General features: G+C 45.0%; 32 pseudogenes; all 32 read right to left on the bottom strand.

The window, feature by feature from the left end:
- Nucleotides 1-295: 295 nt before the first annotated feature.
- LOC140078959 (5S ribosomal RNA) lies at nucleotides 296-414 on the bottom strand (annotated as a pseudogene).
- A 447-nt stretch (nucleotides 415-861) lies between these two features.
- Nucleotides 862-980, bottom strand: LOC140082561 (5S ribosomal RNA; annotated as a pseudogene).
- Nucleotides 981-1,428: 448 nt separating this feature from the next.
- LOC140098442 (5S ribosomal RNA) lies at nucleotides 1,429-1,547 on the bottom strand (annotated as a pseudogene).
- A 259-nt stretch (nucleotides 1,548-1,806) lies between these two features.
- Nucleotides 1,807-1,925, bottom strand: LOC140091166 (5S ribosomal RNA; annotated as a pseudogene).
- A 259-nt stretch (nucleotides 1,926-2,184) lies between these two features.
- On the bottom strand, nucleotides 2,185-2,303 carry LOC140096836 (5S ribosomal RNA; annotated as a pseudogene).
- Nucleotides 2,304-2,750: 447 nt separating this feature from the next.
- LOC140078958 (5S ribosomal RNA) lies at nucleotides 2,751-2,869 on the bottom strand (annotated as a pseudogene).
- Nucleotides 2,870-3,127: 258 nt separating this feature from the next.
- Nucleotides 3,128-3,246, bottom strand: LOC140090814 (5S ribosomal RNA; annotated as a pseudogene).
- A 258-nt stretch (nucleotides 3,247-3,504) lies between these two features.
- Nucleotides 3,505-3,623, bottom strand: LOC140082559 (5S ribosomal RNA; annotated as a pseudogene).
- A 448-nt stretch (nucleotides 3,624-4,071) lies between these two features.
- Nucleotides 4,072-4,190, bottom strand: LOC140094194 (5S ribosomal RNA; annotated as a pseudogene).
- Nucleotides 4,191-4,260: 70 nt separating this feature from the next.
- LOC140090537 (5S ribosomal RNA) lies at nucleotides 4,261-4,379 on the bottom strand (annotated as a pseudogene).
- An 825-nt stretch (nucleotides 4,380-5,204) lies between these two features.
- On the bottom strand, nucleotides 5,205-5,323 carry LOC140094954 (5S ribosomal RNA; annotated as a pseudogene).
- A 70-nt stretch (nucleotides 5,324-5,393) lies between these two features.
- LOC140082969 (5S ribosomal RNA) lies at nucleotides 5,394-5,512 on the bottom strand (annotated as a pseudogene).
- A 69-nt stretch (nucleotides 5,513-5,581) lies between these two features.
- LOC140093423 (5S ribosomal RNA) lies at nucleotides 5,582-5,700 on the bottom strand (annotated as a pseudogene).
- Nucleotides 5,701-6,146: 446 nt separating this feature from the next.
- LOC140093954 (5S ribosomal RNA) lies at nucleotides 6,147-6,265 on the bottom strand (annotated as a pseudogene).
- A 448-nt stretch (nucleotides 6,266-6,713) lies between these two features.
- Nucleotides 6,714-6,832, bottom strand: LOC140088775 (5S ribosomal RNA; annotated as a pseudogene).
- Nucleotides 6,833-7,272: 440 nt separating this feature from the next.
- LOC140082558 (5S ribosomal RNA) lies at nucleotides 7,273-7,391 on the bottom strand (annotated as a pseudogene).
- Nucleotides 7,392-8,027: 636 nt separating this feature from the next.
- LOC140078957 (5S ribosomal RNA) lies at nucleotides 8,028-8,146 on the bottom strand (annotated as a pseudogene).
- Nucleotides 8,147-8,403: 257 nt separating this feature from the next.
- LOC140095451 (5S ribosomal RNA) lies at nucleotides 8,404-8,522 on the bottom strand (annotated as a pseudogene).
- Nucleotides 8,523-8,781: 259 nt separating this feature from the next.
- Nucleotides 8,782-8,900, bottom strand: LOC140082557 (5S ribosomal RNA; annotated as a pseudogene).
- A 258-nt stretch (nucleotides 8,901-9,158) lies between these two features.
- On the bottom strand, nucleotides 9,159-9,277 carry LOC140078956 (5S ribosomal RNA; annotated as a pseudogene).
- A 70-nt stretch (nucleotides 9,278-9,347) lies between these two features.
- Nucleotides 9,348-9,466, bottom strand: LOC140090017 (5S ribosomal RNA; annotated as a pseudogene).
- A 259-nt stretch (nucleotides 9,467-9,725) lies between these two features.
- On the bottom strand, nucleotides 9,726-9,844 carry LOC140084590 (5S ribosomal RNA; annotated as a pseudogene).
- A 259-nt stretch (nucleotides 9,845-10,103) lies between these two features.
- LOC140096835 (5S ribosomal RNA) lies at nucleotides 10,104-10,222 on the bottom strand (annotated as a pseudogene).
- Nucleotides 10,223-11,048: 826 nt separating this feature from the next.
- On the bottom strand, nucleotides 11,049-11,167 carry LOC140082556 (5S ribosomal RNA; annotated as a pseudogene).
- A 259-nt stretch (nucleotides 11,168-11,426) lies between these two features.
- Nucleotides 11,427-11,545, bottom strand: LOC140096834 (5S ribosomal RNA; annotated as a pseudogene).
- Nucleotides 11,546-12,181: 636 nt separating this feature from the next.
- Nucleotides 12,182-12,300, bottom strand: LOC140078955 (5S ribosomal RNA; annotated as a pseudogene).
- A 70-nt stretch (nucleotides 12,301-12,370) lies between these two features.
- On the bottom strand, nucleotides 12,371-12,489 carry LOC140098776 (5S ribosomal RNA; annotated as a pseudogene).
- A 636-nt stretch (nucleotides 12,490-13,125) lies between these two features.
- LOC140082066 (5S ribosomal RNA) lies at nucleotides 13,126-13,244 on the bottom strand (annotated as a pseudogene).
- Nucleotides 13,245-13,503: 259 nt separating this feature from the next.
- Nucleotides 13,504-13,622, bottom strand: LOC140098775 (5S ribosomal RNA; annotated as a pseudogene).
- A 636-nt stretch (nucleotides 13,623-14,258) lies between these two features.
- Nucleotides 14,259-14,377, bottom strand: LOC140082065 (5S ribosomal RNA; annotated as a pseudogene).
- Nucleotides 14,378-14,447: 70 nt separating this feature from the next.
- On the bottom strand, nucleotides 14,448-14,566 carry LOC140082554 (5S ribosomal RNA; annotated as a pseudogene).
- Nucleotides 14,567-15,014: 448 nt separating this feature from the next.
- On the bottom strand, nucleotides 15,015-15,133 carry LOC140088773 (5S ribosomal RNA; annotated as a pseudogene).
- Between the last annotated feature and the right edge of the window lie 476 nt (nucleotides 15,134-15,609).

The raw sequence follows: 15,609 nt of genomic DNA, 5'->3' as shown, positions 1-15,609 counted from the left end.
CAAGAGCAGGCACATTCAGCTTAGAATGGCCGTTGACAGCAGCTGTTAAATTTGAACCTTCTTTTGCTATCTCATAGAGAAACTAACACAATTTTCAGGTTCAAAAAGGTCACCAGAACTTGGGATTCCAAGCCAGTCTCCCATGCTGGTACTTGCCAAGCCTTAAGCTGCATCGCTGCTGCGATCTGACAAGAGCACGCACATTCAGCTTAGAATGGCCGTTGACAGCAGCTGTTCAATTTGAACCTTCTTTTACTATCTCATAGAGAAACTAACACATTTTCAGATTCAAAAAGGTCAACAGAACTTGGGATTCCCAGCCAGTCTCCCATGCTGGTACTTGCCAAGCCTTAAGCTGCATTGCTGCTGCGATCTGACGAGAGCAGGCACATTCAGCTTAGAATGGCCGTTGACAGCAGCTGTTCAATTTGAACCTTCTTTTACTATCTCATAGAGAAACTAACACAATTTTCAGGTTCAAAAAGGTCAACGGAACTTGGAATTCCCAGCCAGTCTCCCATGCTGGTATTTGCCAAGCCTTAAGTTGCATTGCTGCTGCGATCTGACGAGAGCAGGCAAATTCAGCTTAGAATGGCCGTTGACAGCAGCTGTTCAATTTGAACCTTCTTTTACTATCTCATAGAGAAACTAACACATTTTCAGGTTCAAAAAGGTCAACAGAACTTGGGATTCCCAGCCAGTCTCCCATGCTGGTACTTGCCAAGCCTTAAGCTGTATCACTGCTGCGATCTGACAAGAGCACGCACATTCAGCTTAGAATTGCCGTTGACAGCAGCTTTTCAATTTGAACCTTCTTTTACTATCTCATACAGAAACTAACACAATTTTCAGGTTCAAAAAGGTCAACGGAACTTGGGATTCCCAGCCAGTCTCCCATGCTGGTACTTGCCAAGCCTTAAGCTGCATTGCTGCTGCGATCTGACGAGAGCAGGCACATTCAGCTTAGAATGGCCATTGACAGCAGCTGTTCAATTTGAACCTTCTTTTACTATCTCATAGAGAAACTAACACAATTTTCAGGTTCAAAAAGGTCAACAGAACTTGGGATTCCCAGCCAGTCTCCAATGCTGGTACTTGCCAAGCCTTAAGCTGCATCGCTGCTGCGATCTGACAAGAGCACACACATTCAGCTTAGAATGGCCGTTGACAGCAGTTGTTCAATTTGAACCTTCTTCTACTATCTCATAGAGAAACTAACACAATTTTCAGGTTCAAAAAAGTCACCAGAACTTGGGATTCCCAGCCAGTCTCCCATGCTGGTACTTGCCAAGCCTTAAGCTGCATCGCTGCTGCGATCTGACAAGAGCACGCACATTCAGCTTAGAATGGCCGTTGACAGCAGCTGTTCAATTTGAACCTTCTTTTACTATCTCATAGAGAAACTATCACAATTTTCAGGTTCAAAAACGTCAACGGAACTTGGGATTCCCAGCCAGTCTCCCATGCTGGTACTTGCCAAGCCTTAAGCTGCATTGCTGCTGCGATCTGACAAGAGCAGGCACATTCAGCTTAGAACGGCCGTTGACAGCAGCATTTCAAATTGAACCTTCTTTTACTATCTCATAGAGAAACTAAAACAATTTTCAAGTTCAAAAAGGTCAACAGAAATTGGGATTCCCAGCCAGTCTCCCATGCTGGAACTTGCCAAGCCTTAAGCTGCATCGCTGCTGCGATCTGACAAGAGCACGCACATTCAGCTTAGAATGGCCGTTGACAGCAGCTGTTCAATTTGAACCTTCTTTTACTATCTCATAGAGAAACTAATAAAATTTTCAGGTTCAAAAAGGTCAACGGAACTTGGGATTCCCAGCCAGTCTCCCATGCTGGTACTTGCCAAACCTTAAGCTGCATTGCTGCTGCGATCTGACGAGAGCAGGCACATTCAGCTTAGAATGGCCATTGACAGCAGTTCTTCAATTTGAACCTTCTTCTACTATCTCATATAGAAACTAACACAATGTTCAGGTTCAAAAAGGTCACCAGAACTTGGGATTCCAAGCCAGTCTCCCATGCTGGTACTTGCCAAGCCTTAAGCTGCATCGCTGCTGCGATCTGACAAGAGCACCCACATTCAGCTTAGAATGGCCGTTGACAGCAGCTGTTCAATTTGAACCTTCTTTTACTATCTCATAGAGAAACTAACACAATTTTCAGGTTCAAAAAGGGCAACGGAACTTGGGATTCCCAGCCAGTCTCCCATGCTGGTACTTGCCAAGCCTTAAGCTGCATTGCTGCTGCGATCTGGCGAGAGCAGGCACATTCAGCTTAGAATGGCCATTGACAGCAGTTGTTCAATTTGAACCTTCTTCTACTATCTTATATAGAAACTAACACAATTTTCAGGTTCAAAAAGGTCACCAGAACTTGGGATTCCAAGCCAGTCTCCCATGCTGGTACTTGCCAAGCCTTAAGCTGCATTGCTGCTGCAATCTGACAAGAGCAGGCACATTCAGCTTAGAATGGCCGTTGACAGCAGCTGTTCAATTTGAACCTTCTTTTGCTATCTCATAGAGAAACTAACACAATTTTCAGGTTCAAAATGGTCACCAGAACTTGGGATTCCAAGCCAGTCTCCCATGCTGGTACTTGCCAAGCCTTAAGCTGCATCGCTGCTGCAAACTGACAAGAGCACGCACATTCAGCTTAGAATGGCCGTTGACAGCAGCTGTTCAATTTGAACCTTCTTTTACTATCTCATAGAGAAACTAACACATTTTCAGGTTCAAAAAGGTCAACAGAACTTGGGATTCCCAGCCAGTCTCCCATGCTGGTACTTGCCAAGCCTTAAGCTGCATTGCTGCTGCGATCTGACGAGAGCAGGCACATTCAGCTTAGAATGGCCGTTGACAGCAGCTGTTCAATTTGAACCTTCTTTTACTATCTCATAGAGAAACTAACACATTTTCAGGTTCAAAAAGGTCAACAGAACTTGGGATTCCCAGCCAGTCTCCCATGCTGGTACTTGCCAAGCCTTAAGCTGCATTGCTGCTGTAATCTGACGAGAGCAGGCACATTCAGCTTAGAATTGCCGTTGACAGCAGCTGTTCAATTTGAACCTTCTTTTACTATCTCATAGAGAAACGAACACAATTTTCAGGTTCAAAAAGGTCAACGGAACTTGGAATTCCCAGCCAGTCTCCCATGCTGGTATTTGCCAAGCCTTAAGTTGCTTTGCTGCTGCGATCTGACGAGAGCAGGCAAATTCAGCTTAGAATGGCCGTTGACAGCAGCTGTTCAATTTGAACCTTCTTTTACTATCTCATAGAGAAACTAACACATTTTCGGGTTCAAAAAGGTCAACAGAACTTGGGATTCCCAGCCAGTCTCCCATGCTGGTACTTGCCAAGCCTTAAGCTGTATCGCTGCTGCGATCTGACAAGAGCACGCACATTCAGCTTAGAATTGCCGTTGACAGCAGCTTTTCAATTTGAACCTTCTTTTACTATCTCATACAGAAACTAACACAATTTTCAGGTTCAAAAAGGTCAACGGAACTTGGGATTCCCAGCCAGTCTCCCATGCTGGTACTTGCCAAGCCTTAAGCTGCATTGCTGCTGCGATCTGACGAGAGCAGGCACATTCAGCTTAGAATGGCCATTGACAGCAGCTGTTCAATTTGAACCTTCTTTTACTATCTCATAGAGAAACTAACACAATTTTCAGGTTCAAAAAGGTCAAAAGAACTTGGGATTCCAAGCCAGTCTCCCATGCTGGTACTTGCCAAGCCTTAAGCTGCATTGCTGCTGTGATCTGACAAGAGCAGGCACATTCAGCTTAGAATGGCCGTTGACAGCAGCATTTCAAATTGAACCTTCTTTTACTATCTCATAGAGAAACTTAAACAATTTTCAAGTTCAAAAAGGTCAACAGAACTTGGGATTCCCAGCCAGCCTCCCATGCTGGAACTTGCCAAGCCTTAAGCTGCATCGCTGCTGCGATCTGACAAGAGCACGCACATTCAGCTTAGAATGGCCGTTGACAGCAGCTGTTCAATTTGAACCTTCTTTTACTATCTCATAGAGAAACTAACACAATTTTCAGGTTCAAAAAGGTCAACAGAACTTGGGATTCCCAGCCAGTCTCCCATGCTGGTACTTGCCAAGCCTTAAGCTGCATTGCTGCTGCGATCTGGCGAGAGCAGGCAAATTCAGCTTAGAATGACCGTTGACAGCAGCTGTTCAATTTGAACCTTCTTTTGCTATCTCATAGAGAAACTAACACAATTTTCAGGTTAAAAAAGGTCAACGGAACTTGGGATTCCCAGCCAGTCTCCCATGCTGGTACTTGCCAAGCCTTAAGCTGCATTGCTGTTGCGATCTGACGAGAGCAGGCACATTCAGCTTAGAATGGCCATTGACAGCAGTTGTTCAATTTGAACCTTCTTCTACTATCTCATATAGAAACTAACACAATTTTCAGGTTCAAAAAGGTCTCCAGAACTTAGGATTCCAAGCCAGTCTCCCATGCTGGTACTTGCCAAGCCTTAAGCTGCATCGCTGCTGCGATCTGACAAGAGCACGCACATTCAGCTTAGAATGGCCGTTGACAGCAGCTGTTCAATTTGAACCTTCTTTTACTATCTCATAGAGAAACTAACACAATTTTCAGGTTCAAAAAGGGCAACGGAACTTGGGATTCCCAGCCAGTCTCCCAGGCTGGTACTTGCCAAGCCTTAAGCTGCATTGCTGCTGCGATCTGGCGAGAGCAGGCACATTCAGCTTAGAATGGCCATTGACAGCAGTTGTTCAATTTGAACCTTCTTCTACTATCTTATATAGAAACTAACACAATTTTCAGGTTCAAAAAGGTCACCAGAACTTGGGATTCCAAGCCAGTCTCCCATGCTGGTACTTGCCAAGCCTTAAGCTGCATTGCTGCTGCAATCTGACAAGAGCAGGCACATTCAGCTTAGAATGGCCGTTGACAGCAGCTGTTCAATTTGAACCTTCTTTTGCTATCTCATAGAGAAACTAACACAATTTTCAGGTTCAAAAAGGTCACCAGAACTTGGGATTCCAAGCCAGTCTCCCATGCTGGTACTTGCCAAGCCTTAAGCTGCATCGTTGCTGCAATCTGACAAGAGCACGCACATTCAGCTTAGAATGGCCGTTGACAGCAGCTGTTCAATTTGAACCTTCTTTTACTATCTCATAGAGAAACTAACACATTTTCAGGTTCAAAAAGGTCAACAGAACTTGGGATTCCCAGCCAGTCTCCCATGCTGGTACTTGCCAAGCCTTAAGCTGCATTGCTGCTGCGATTTGACGAGAGCAGGCATATTCAGCTTAGAATGGCCGTTGACAGCAGCTGTTCAATTTGAACCTTCTTTTACTATCTCATAGAGAAACTAACACAATTTTCAGGTTCGAAAAGGTCAACGGAACTTGGGATTCCCAGCCAGTCTCCCATGCTGGTACTTGCCAAGCCTTAAGCTGCATTGCTGCTGCGATCTGACGAGAGCAGGAACATTCAGCTTAGAATGGCCATTGACAGCAGCTGTTCAATTTGAACCTTCTTTTACTATCTCATAGAGAAACTAACACATTTTCAGGTTCAAAAAGGTCAACGGAACTTGGAATTCCCAGCCAGTCTCCCATGCTGGTACTTGCCAAGCCTTAAGTTGCATTGCTGCTGCGATCTGACGAGAGCAGGCAAATTCAGCTTAGAATGGCCGTTGACAGCAGCTGTTCAATTTGAACCTTCTTTTACTATCTCATAGAGAAACTAACACATTTTCAGGTTCAAAAAGGTCAACAGAACTTGGGATTCCCAGCCAGTCTCCCATGCTGGTACTTGCCAAGCCTTAAGCTGCATTGCTGCTGTAATCTGACGAGAGCAGGCACATTCAGCTTAGAATTGCCGTTGACAGCAGCTGTTCAATTTGAACCTTCTTTTACTATCTCATAGAGAAACTAACACAATTTTCAGGTTCAAAAAGGTCAACGGAACTTGGAATTCCCAGCCAGTCTCCCATGCTGGTATTTGCCAAGCCTTAAGTTGCATTGCTGCTGCGATCTGACGAGAGCAGGCAAATTCAGCTTAGAATGGCCGTTGACAGCAGCTGTTCAATTTGAACCTTCTTTTACTATCTCATAGAGAAACTAACACATTTTCAGGTTCAAAAAGGTCAACAGAACTTGGGATTCCCAGCCAGTCTCCCATGCTGGTACTTGCCAAGCCTTAAGCTGCATTGCTGCTGCGAGCTGACGAGAGCAGGCACATTCAGCTTAGAATGGCCATTGACAGCAGCATTTCAATTTGAACCTTCTTCTACTATCTCATATAGAAACTAACACAATTTTCAGGTTCAAAAAGGTCACCAGAACTTGGGATTCCAAACCAGTCTCCCATGCTGGTACTTGCCAAGCCTTAAGCTGCATCGCTGCTGCGATCTGACAAGAGCACACACATTCAGCTTAGAATGGCCGTTGACAGCAGCTGTTCAATTTGAACCTTCTTTTACTATCTCATAGAGAAACTAACACAATTTTCAGGTTCAAAAAGGTCAACAGAACTTGGGATTCCCAGCCAGTCTCCCATGCTGGTACTTGCCAAGCCTTAAGCTGCATCGCTGCTGCGATCTGACAAGAGCACACACATTCAGCTTAGAATGGCCGTTGACAGCAGTTGTTCAATTTGAACCTTCTTCTACTATCTCATAGAGAAACTAACACAATTTTCAGGTTAAAAAAGGTCAACGGAACTTGGGATTCCCAGCCAGTCTCCCATGCTGGTACTTGCCAAGCCTTAAGCTGCATTGCTGCTGCGATCTGACAAGAGCAGGCACATTCAGCTTAGAATGGCCGTTGACAGCAGCATTTCAAATTGAACCTTCTTTTACTATCTCATAGAGAAACTAAAACAATTTTCAAGTTCAAAAAGGTCAACAGAACTTGGGATTCCCAGCCAGTCTCCCATGCTGGAACTTGCCAAGCCTTAAGCTGCTGCGATCTGACAAGAGCACGCACATTCAGCTTAGAATGGCCGTTGACAGCAGCTGTTCAATTTGAACCTTCTTTTACTATCTCATAGAGAAACTAACACAATTTTCAGGTTCATAAAGGTCAACAGAACTTGGGATTCCCAGCCAGTCTCCCATGCTGGTACTTGCCAAGCCTTAAGCTGCATCGCTGCTGCGATCTGAAAAGAGCACACACATTCAGCTTAGAATGGCCGTTGACAGCAGCTGTTCAATTTGAACCTTCTTTTGCTATCTCATAGAGAAACTAACACAATTTTCAGGTTCAAAAAGGTCAACGGAACTTGGGATTCCCAGCCAGTCTCCCATGCTGGTACTTGCCAAGCCTTAAGCTGCATTGCTGCTGCGATCTGACGAGAGCAGGCACATTCAGCTTAGAATGGCCATTGACAGCAGTTGTTCAATTTGAACCTTCTTCTACTATCTCATATAGAAACTAACACAATTTTCAGGTTCAAAAAGGTCACCAGAACTTGGGATTCCAAGCCAGTCTCCCATGCTGGTACTTGCCAAGCCTTAAGCTGCATCGCTGCTGCGATCTGACAAGAGCACGCACATTCAGCTTAGAATGGCCGTTGACAGCAGCTGTTCAATTTGAAAGTTCTTTTACTATCTCATAGAGAAACTAACACAATTTTCAGGTTCAAAAAGGGCAACGGAACTTGGGATTCCCAGCCAGTCTCCCATGCTGGTACTTGACAAGCCTTATGCTGCATTGCTGCTGCGATCTGGCGAGAGCAGGCACATTCAGCTTAGAATGGCCATTGACAGCAGTTGTTCAATTTGAACCTTCTTTTGCTATCTCATAGAGAAACTAACACAATTTTCAGGTTCAAAAAGGTCACCAGAACTTGGGATTCCAAGCCAGTCTCCCATGCTGGTACTTGCCAAGCCTTAAGCTGCATTGCTGCTGCGATCTGACAAGAGCACGCACATTCAGCTTAGAATGGCCGTTGACAGCAGCTGTTCAATTTGAACCTTCTTTTACTATCTCATAAAGAAACTAACACATTTTCAGGTTCTAAAAGGTCAACAGAACTTGGGATTCCCAGCCAGTCTCCCATGCTGGTACTTGCCAAGCCTTAAGCTGCATTGCTGCTGCGATCTGACGAGAGCAGGCACATTCAGCTTAGAATGGCCGTTGACAGCAGCTGTTCAATTTGAACCTTCTTTTACTATCTCATAGAGAAACTAACACAATTTTCAGGTTCAAAAAGGTCAACGGAACTTTGGATTCCCAGCCAGTCTCCCATGCTGGTACTTGCCAAGCCTTAAGCTGCATTGCTGCTGCGATCTGACGAGAGCAGCGCATTCAGCTTAGAATGGCCGTTGACAGCAGCTGTTCAATTTGAACCTTCTTTTACTATCTCATAGAGAAACTAACACATTTTCAGGTTCAAAAAGGTCAACGGAACTTGAAATTCCCAGCCAGTCTCCCATGCTGGTACTTGCCAAGCCTTAAGCTGCATTGCTGCTGCAATCTGACGAGAGCAGGCACATTCAGCTTAGAATTGCCGTTGACAGCAGCTATTCAATTTGAACCTTCTTTTACTATCTCATAGAGAAACTAACACAATTTTCAGGTTCAAAAAGGTCAACAGAACTTGGGATTCCCAGCCAGTCTCCCATGCTGGTACTTGCCAAGCCTTAAGCTGCATCGCTGCTGCGATCTGAAAAGAGCACACACATTCAGCTTAGAATGGCCGTTGACAGCAGTTGTTCAATTTGAACCTTCTTCTACTATCTCATAGAGAAACTAACACAATTTTCAGGTTCAAAAAGGTCAACGGAACTTGGGATTCCCAGCCAGTCTCCCATGCTGGTACTTGCCAAGCCTTAAGCTGCATTGCTGCTGCGATCTGACGAGAGCAGGCACATTCAGCTTAGAATGGCCATTGACAGCAGCTGTTCAATTTGAACCTTCTTTTGCTATCTCATAGAGAAACTAACACAATTTTCAGGTTCAAAAAGTTCACCAGAACTTGGGATTCCAAGCCATTCTCCCATGCTGGTACTTGCCAAGCCTTAAGCTGCATCGCTGCTGCGATCTGACAAGAGCACGCACATTCAGCTTAGAATGGCCGTTGACAGCAGCTGTTCAATTTGAACCTTCTTTCACTATCTCATAGAGAAACTAACACATTTTCAGGTTCAAAAAGGTCAACAGAACTTGGGATTCCCAGCCAGTCTCCCATGCTGGTACTTGCCAAGCCTTAAGCTGCATTGCTGCTGCGATCTGACGAGAGCAGGCACATTCAGCTTAGAATGGCCGTTGACAGCAGCTGTTCAATTTGAACCTTCTTTTACTATCTCATAGAGAAACTAACACAATTTTCAGGTTCAAAAAGGTCAACGGAACTTGGGATTCCCAGCCAGTCTCCCATGCTGGTACTTGCCAAGCCTTAAGCTGCATTGCTGCTGCGATCTGACGAGAGCAGGCACATTCAGCTTAGAATGGCCGTTGACAGCAGCTGTTCAATTTGAACCTTCTTTTACTATCTCATAGAGAAACTAATACAATTTTCAGGTTCAAAAAAGTCACCAGAACTTGGGATTCCCAGCCAGTCTCCCATGCTGGTACTTGCCAAGCCTTAAGCTGCATCGCTGCTGCGATCTGACAAGAGCACGCACATTCAGCTTAGAATGGCCGTTGACAGCAGCTGTTCAATTTGAACCTTCTTTTACTATCTCATAGAGAAACTAACACAATTTTCAGGTTCAAAAAGGTCAACGGAACTTGGGATTCCCAACCAGTCTCCCATGCTGGTACTTGCCAAGCCTTAAGCTGCATTGCTGCTGCGATCTGACGAGAGCAGGCACATTCAGCTTAGAATGGCCATTGACAGCAGTTGTTCAATTTGAACCTTCTTCTACTATCTCATATAGAAACTAACACAATTTTCAGGTTCAAAAAGGTCACCAGAACTTGGGATTCCAAGCCAGTCTCCCATGCTGGTACTTGCCAAGCCTTAAGCTGCATCGCTGCTGCGATCTGACAAGAGCACGCACATTCAGCTTAGAATGGCCGTTGACAGCAGCTGTTCAATTTGAACCTTCTTTTACTATCTCATAGAGAAACTAACACAATTTTCAGGTTCAAAAAGGGCAACGGAACTTGGGATTCCCAGCCAGTCTCCCATGCTGGTACTTGCCAAGCCTTAAGCTGCATTGCTGCTGCGATCTGGCGAGAGCAGGCACATTCAGCTTAGAATGGCCATTGACAGCAGTTGTTCAATTTGAACCTTCTTCTACTATCTTATATAGAAACTAACACAATTTTCAGGTTCAAAAAGGTCACCAGAACTTGGGATTCCCAGCCAGTCTCCCATGCTGGTACATGCCAAGCCTTAAGCTGCATTGCTGCTGCGATCTGGCGAGAGCAGGCACATTCAGCTTAGAATGGCCATTGACAGCAGTTGTTCAATTTGAACCTTCTTCTACTATCTCATAGAGAAACTAACACAATTTTCAGGTTCAAAAAGGTCACCAGAACTTGGGATTCCCAGCCAGTCTCCCATGCTGGTACTTGCCAAGCCTTAAGCTGCATCGCTGCTGCGATCTGAGAAGAGCACGCACATTCAGCTTAGAATTGCCGTTGACAGCAGCTTTTCAATTTGAACCTTCTTTTACTATCTCATACAGAAACTAACACAATTTTCAGGTTCAAAAAAGTCACCAGAACTTGGGATTCCCAGCCAGTCTCCCATGCTGGTACTTGCCAAGCCTTAAGCTGCATTGCTGCTGCGATCTGACAAGAGCAGGCACATTCAGCTTAGAATGGCCGTTGACAGCAGCATTTCAAATTGAACCTTCTTTTACTATCTCATAGAGAAACCAAAACAATTTTCAAGTTCAAAAACGTCAACAGAACTTGGGATTCCCAGCCAGTCTCCCATGCTGGAACTTGCCAAGCCTTAAGCTGTATCGCTGCTGCGATCTGACAAGAGCACGCACATTCAGCTTAGAATGGCCGTTGACAGCAGCTGTTCAATTTGAACCTTCTTTTACTATCTCATAGAGAAACTAACACAATTTTCAGGTTCAAAAAGGTCAACGGAACTTGGGATTCCCAGCCAGTCTCCCATGCTGGTACTTGCCAAGCCTTAAGCTGCATTGCTGCTGCGATCTGACGAGAGCAGGCACATTCAGCTTAGAATGGCCATTGACAGCAGTTGTTCAATTTGAACCTTCTTCTACTATCTCATATAGAAACTAACACAATTTTCAGGTTCAAAAAGGTCACCAGAACTTGGGATTCCAAGCCAGTCTCCCATGCTGGTACTTGCCAAGCCTTAAGCTGCATCGCTGCTGCGATCTGACAAGAGCACGCACATTCAGCTTAGAATGGCCGTTGACAGCAGCTGTTCAATTTGAACCTTCTTTTACTATCTCATAGAGAAACTAACACAATTTTCAGGTTCAAAAAGGGCAACGGAACTTGGGATTCCCAGCCAGTCTCCCATGCTGGTACTTGCCAAGCCTTAAGCTGCATTGCTGCTGCGATCTGGCGAGAGCAGGCACATTCAGCTTAGAATGGCCATTGACAGCAGTTGTTCAATTTGAACCTTCTTCTACTATCTTATATAGAAACTAACACAATTTTCAGGTTCAAAAAGGTCACCAGAACTTGGGATTCCCAGCCAGTCTCCCATGCTGGTACATGCCAAGCCTTAAGCTGCATTGCTGCTGCGATCTGGCGAGAGCAGGCACATTCAGCTTAGAATGGCCATTGACAGCAGTTGTTCAATTTGAACCTTCTTCTACTATCTCATAGAGAAACTAACACAATTTTCAGGTTCAAAAAGGTCACCAGAACTTGGGATTCCCAGCCAGTCTCCCATGCTGGTACTTGCCAAGCCTTAAGCTGCATCGCTGCTGCGATCTGAGAAGAGCACGCACATTCAGCTTAGAATTGCCGTTGACAGCAGCTTTTCAATTTGAACCTTCTTTTACTATCTCATACAGAAACTAACACAATTTTCAGGTTCAAAAAGGTCAACGGAATTTGGGATTCACAGCCAGTCTCCCATGCTGGTACTTGCCAAGCCTTAAGCTGCATCACTGCTGCGATCTGACAAGAGCACGCACATTCAGCTTAGAATGGCCGTTGACAGCAGCTGTTCAATTTGAACCTTCTTTTACTATCTCATAGAGAAACTAACACATTTTCAGGTTCAAAAAGGTCAACAGAACTTGGGATTCCCAGCCAGTCTCCCATGCTGGTACTTGCCAAGCCTTAAGCTGCATTGCTGCTGCGATCTGACGAGAGCAGGCACATTCAGCTTAGAATGGCCGTTGACAGCAGCTGTTCAATTTGAACCTTCTTTTACTATCTCATAGAGAAACTAACACAATTTTCAGGTTCAAAAAGGTCAACGGAACTTGGGATTCCCAGCCAGTCTCCCATGCTGGTACTTGCCAAGCCTTAAGCTGCATTGCTGCTGCGATCTGACAAGAGCAGGCACATTCAGCTTAGAATGGCAGTTGACAGCAGCATTTCAAATTGAACCTTCTTTTACTATCTCATAGAGAAACCAAAACAATTTTCAAGTTCAAAAACGTCAACAGAACTTAGGATTCGCAGCCAGTCTCCCATGCTGGAACTTGCCAAGCCTTAAGCTGCATCGCTGCTGCGATCTGACAAGAGCACGCACATTCAGCTTAGAATGGCCGTTGACAGCAGCTGTTCAATTTGAACCTTCTTTTACTATCTCATAGAGAAACTAACACAATTTTCAGGTTCAAAAAGGGCAACGGAACTTGGGATTCCCCGCCAGTCTCCCATGCTGGTACTTGCCAAGCCTTAAGCTGCATTGCTGCTGCGATCTGGCGAGAGCAGGGACATTCAGCTTAGAATGGCCATTGACAGCAGTTGTTCAATTTGAACCTTCTTCTACTATCTTATATAGAAACTAACACAATTTTCAGGTTCAAAAAGGTCACCAGAACTTGGGATTCCAAGCCAGTCTCCCATGCTGGTACTTGCCAAGCCTTAAGCTGCATCGCTGCTGCGATCTGACAAGAGCACGCACATTCAGCTTAGAATGGCCGTTGACAGCAGCTGTTCAATTTGAACCTTCTTTTACTATCTCATAGAGAAACTAACACATTTTCAGGTTCAAAAAGGTCAACAGAACTTGGGATTCCCAGCCAGTCCCCCATGCTGGTACTTGCCAAGCCTTAAGCTGCATTGCTGCTGCGATCTGACGAGAGCAGGCACATTCAGCTTAGAATGGCCGTTGACAGCAGCTGTTCAATTTGAACCTTCTTTTACTATCTCATAGAGAAACTAACACAATTTTCAGGTTCAAAAAAGTCACCAGAACTTGGGATTCCCAGCCAGTCTCCCATGCTGGTACTTGCCAAGCCTTAAGCTGCATCGCTGCTGCGATCTGACAAGAGCATGCACATTCAGCTTAGAATGGCTGTTGACAGCAGCTGTTCAATTTGAACCTTCTTTTACTATCTCATAGAGAAACTAACACAATTTTCAGGTTCAAAAAGGTCAACGGAACTTGGGATTCCCAGCCAGTCTCCCATGCTGGTACTTGCCAAGCCTTAAGCTGCATTGCTGCTGCGATCTGACAAGAGCAGGCACATTCAGCTTAGAATGGCAGTTGACAGCAGCATTTCAAATTGAACCTTCTTTTACTATCTCATAGAGAAACCAAAACAATTTTCAAGTTCAAAAACGTCAACAGAACTTGGGATTCGCAGCCAGTCTCCCATGCTGGAACTTGCCAAGCCTTAAGCTGCATCACTGCTGCGATCTGACAAGAGCACGCACATTCAGCTTAGAATGGCCGTTGACAGCAGCTGTTCAATTTGAACCTTCTTTTACTATCTCATAGAGACACTAACACAATTTTCAGGTTCAAAAAGGGCAACGGAACTTGGGATTCCCCGCCAGTCTCCCATGCTGGTACTTGCCAAGCCTTAAGCTGCATTGCTGCTGCGATCTGGCGAGAGCAGGGACATTCAGCTTAGAATGGCCATTGACAGCAGTTGTTCAATTTGAACCTTCTTCTACTATCTTATATAGAAACTAACACAATTTTCAGGTTCAAAAAGGTCACCAGAACTTGGGATTCCAAGCCAGTCTCCCATGCTGGTACTTGCCAAGCCTTAAGCTGCATCGCTGCTGCGATCTGACAAGAGCACGCACATTCAGCTTAGAATGGCCGTTGACAGCAGCTGTTCAATTTGAACCTTCTTTTACTATCTCATAGAGAAACTAACACATTTTCAGGTTCAAAAAGGTCAACAGAACTTGGGATTCCCAGCCAGTCCCCCATGCTGGTACTTGCCAAGCCTTAAGCTGCATTGCTGCTGCGATCTGACGAGAGCAGGCACATTCAGCTTAGAATGGCCGTTGACAGCAGCTGTTCAATTTGAACCTTCTTTTACTATCTCATAGAGAAACTAACACAATTTTCAGGTTCAAAAAGGTCAACGGAACTTGGGATTCCCAGCCAGTCTCCCATGCTGGTACTTGCCAAGCCTTAAGCTGCATTGCTGCTGCGATCTGACGAGAGCAGGCACATTCAGCTTAGAATGGCCATTGACAGCAGTTGTTCAATTTGAACCTTCTTCTACTATCTCATATAGAAACTAACACAATTTTCAGGTTCAAAAAGGTCACCAGAACTTGGGATTCCCAGCCAGTCTCCCATGGTGGTACTTGCCAAGCCTTAAGCTGCATCGCTGCTGCGATCTGACAAGAGCACACACATTCAGCTTAGAATGGCCGTTGACAGCAGTTGTTCAATTTGAACCTTCTTCTACTATCTCATAGAGAAACTAACACAGTTTTCAGGTTCAAAAAAGTCACCAGAACTTGGGATTCCCAGCCAGTCTCCCATGCTGGTACTTGCCAAGCCTTAAGCTGCATCGCTGCTGCGATCTGACAAGAGCACGCACATTCAGCTTAGAATGGCCGTTGACAGCAGCTGTTCAATTTGAACCTTCTTTTACTATCTCATAGAGAAACTAACACAATTTTCAGGTTCAAAAAGGTCAACGGAACTTGGGATTCCCAGCCAGTCTCCCATGCTGGTACTTGCCAAGCCTTAAGCTGCATTGCTGCTGCGATCTGACAAGAGCAGGCACATTCAGCTTAGAATGGCCGTTGACAGCAGCATTTCAAATTGAACCTTCTTTTACTATCTCATAGAGAAACTAAAACAATTTTCAAGTTCAAAAAGGTCAACAGAACTTGGGATTCCCAGCCAGTCTCCCATGCTGGAACTTGCCAAGCCTTAAGCTGCATCGCTGCTGCGATCTGACAAGAGCACGCACATTCAGCTTAGAATGGCCGTTGACAGCAGCTGTTCAATTTGAAAGTTCTTTTACTATCTCATAGAGAAACTAACACAATTTTCAGGTTCAAAAAGGGCAACGGAACTTGGGATTCCCAGCCAGTCTCCCATGCTGGTACTTGCCAAGCCTTAAGCTTCATTGCTGCTGCGATCTGGCGAGAGCAGGCACATTCAGCTTAGAATGGCCATTGACAGCAGTTGTTCAATTTGAACCTTCTTCTACTATCTTATATAGAAACTAACACAATTTTCAGGTTCAAAAAGGTCACCAGAACTAGGGATTCCAAGCCA

Source organism: Engystomops pustulosus, chromosome 9 (genome assembly GCF_040894005.1).
Source record: "Engystomops pustulosus chromosome 9, aEngPut4.maternal, whole genome shotgun sequence".
NCBI classification, from domain to species: Eukaryota; Metazoa; Chordata; class Amphibia; order Anura; family Leptodactylidae; genus Engystomops; species Engystomops pustulosus.
This window is presented reverse-complemented; position numbering and strand designations above follow the sequence as displayed.